Source organism: Arachis ipaensis, chromosome B08, assembly GCF_000816755.2.
Source record: "Arachis ipaensis cultivar K30076 chromosome B08, Araip1.1, whole genome shotgun sequence".
Taxonomy (NCBI): Eukaryota; Viridiplantae; Streptophyta; class Magnoliopsida; order Fabales; family Fabaceae; genus Arachis; species Arachis ipaensis.
In genome coordinates, this window is record NC_029792.2 from 107,513,904 (window position 1) to 107,516,749 (window position 2,846).

Here is a 2,846-nt window from a genome sequence, read left to right on the forward strand (position 1 = left end):
GAAAACAGACTGCATCATATTAACAATGCTTATTCACAATTCTATTAAAATCCATTCATAACAAAAAATTTCACAATATATTTTCATACACATTTTACAGTTAAAGACACATGCATTTCACTAACTATTAAACAAAAACCAAGATCATATTTTAACTCACTACCAACTCTGCATTTGCCCTAATCCCCATTGCTCCATGTCAAAAACTTGCTCACCAACGAACTACAATATATTACATGCAAATATTACATCATGCTACTATAAACTATTATTCGAAACCTAAGTGAACTACGCCATTGAATTTTTGTAAAATAAAAAAATGAAAAAATAACAAGCAGAAGAGGAACCATCACTCACCGTTGCGGTAAAATCACCTCGCCATGTAATCGTCATCGAGAGACACTTTGATAACAAGCCCACGATTGCACGTTGTCAATGTTGCAGAGAGTTTTTGGAGGGAACGCATACAAAGAGTTTTAGTGTGTTAGGGCAACTTGTAATTTGAAGGAGAAGAACAAGGATTTTTATGAAAACACACCTAAATCACATGACGCCGTTTTGGCTATTGTGCAGGGGTCGATAAGTCCCAAATACGGATGCACAAAATACACGTGGGCTAGCCACTGATATGTCAACATCTCACTGTTTGTCTTTCGATTGTAGGAGTTGTGATGGGTATTTGCAATGGAGGTTGAGAGCCACTTTGTTAATTTCAAATCATAGAGATGCATTTTGTCCATAACCCAAATGGTTAGCGACTGGAATAGACATTTACTCAAAAAATAAAAGAAATGGGAAAAATAGAATTAAGGTTCCAAGACAGGATTGAGTCGAATTGTAGTGTGATGAGTTAGATTGAGTGGTTGTTCTGGAAGGCAGTTGATTTCTCTTTATGGCTGGCGATTGTTGTCAGAGGTGAAACCAGAAACAAGCAGCGTTGATCGTTGGCCGTGCACCTGTTAGGTGCATGTCGGATAAGGTGTTGTGCCTGGATTTGGCTGCAAAGGTTTGGGAAGTAGTTTGGAAGAAGGAGAATCTATTCGCCGGTGTTGAAAGTGCGACATCCACAGCATTATATCTTGCAGACGCACTAGTATTTTCTAACCGAAGAATACAGAAAGAAATTTCAAATTATTCAAAGAAATATACGTTTATGTTATAAAATAAGGATTAGGGTTTGAGGGAAGGAAGAGACAGAATAGGAAGAATAATATGTAATTTTATTATTGATTGTCTACATTAGAGAACATGAGAGGGGTTATTTATAATCAAGGGTTCAACTCTTAGCCAAGGGTCCAACGTCTGGCTAGGGCATCCACAATAAATATATTTATAATACTCTCCCTTAGATGTCCCTAGTAGTAATAGTAGACTAGTGTCTTATTAAAAAAAAAAACTTACCAAAAAAAAATATAGTGAAGCAAAAAGAGTACACTATCTTGTAATACGTTAGGTAGCTGTCTCTTTAAAAACCTCACCAAGAAAAATCTAAAGTGGGATAAAAATCATGGTTAAGGAAAAGAGTATAGCCCGTATTACTCACTTGATATCTCTTAGTCGGCGTATTCCTATTTTGTATACTAGCTTCTCAAATGTTGAAGTAGGTAGTGCTTTAGTGAACATATCTGCTAAATTATTATTGAAACGAATTTGTTGAACGTCTATATCACCACTTTGTTGAAGATCATGAGAGTAGAAGAGCTTTGGTGAAATGTGCTTTGTTTTATCTTCTTTGATGTATCCTTCTTTTAGTTGATGTATGCAAGCAGAGTTATCTTCATGTATGACTCTTGATATTTTTTTTCACAGGTAACCCATACATATCTTGAACATGTTGAGTGATTGACCTAAACTAAACACATTCTCGAGTTGCTTCATGAATTGCTAATATTTCTACATGATTTGAGGATGTTGCAGCTATAGTTTGCTTTGTTGAGCGCCAAGATATAGCTATGCCTCCACATGTGAATAGATAACCTGTTTGTGATCTGCCTTTATTCGGATCAGAAAGAAAACCTGCATCTGCATAACCAACTAATTGAAACGTTGATTCGTTGAAGTAAAATAAACCCTTATCAACAGATCCTTGAAGATATCTTAATATATATTTAACACCATTCCAATGTCTTCGTATTGTTTTTCCCGCATTCTTCTCTAGTTGCAAGGTGGAAAGGTACACTCCTTCGATGTGAAAAGACACTCTTCTTCGTGAAACCTCCAGGAGAAGGTGGAAAGGCACTCTCCTTCGTTTATGATCCTCTTGGAGATGCGCAACCTAGAGACCAATGTCTGGGTTAGCTACCAGAAGTGTTGAGTTCTGGTAAAGTAACCAACACGTGAGCTCACGGCAATTGGATAGACATTCATCATATGCATATATGTACTTTGTTTGCTATGCATTAATTGGGAATGCCTAACTGATTATATTCTGCTAACTGTTGTAATTATTACTTGAACTACTTGTTTTCTACCTGTGCTTGCCTTGTCTGTTTGTTTGTCTATGAGAATTATCAGAGATGGAGGAACGGAAAAAAGGTGAAACAATTTAGTGTTTAAATTAAGTTTAAGTTAGGTTGAATAACCCTTAGAAGATCACCCCTCTCTATGGTTGCTGTTTAGTATTTTAAGCTTTATAACCTGAGTGTCGGCGTTCTAGGATTGCCTCTGGCATTCTCAGGGCCTTATATCTTATATGCGTGAACCTTTACCATCCTGAGAACCTCCGGTTCTCATTCCATACTGTGTTGTTGTTTTTCAGATGCAGATCGAGAGGCACCTCGCTAGGCGTCTGGAGCTTCTGCAGTGAAGTGGTTTCTTTTGGGGTTTCTTTTGATCTTTGATATATG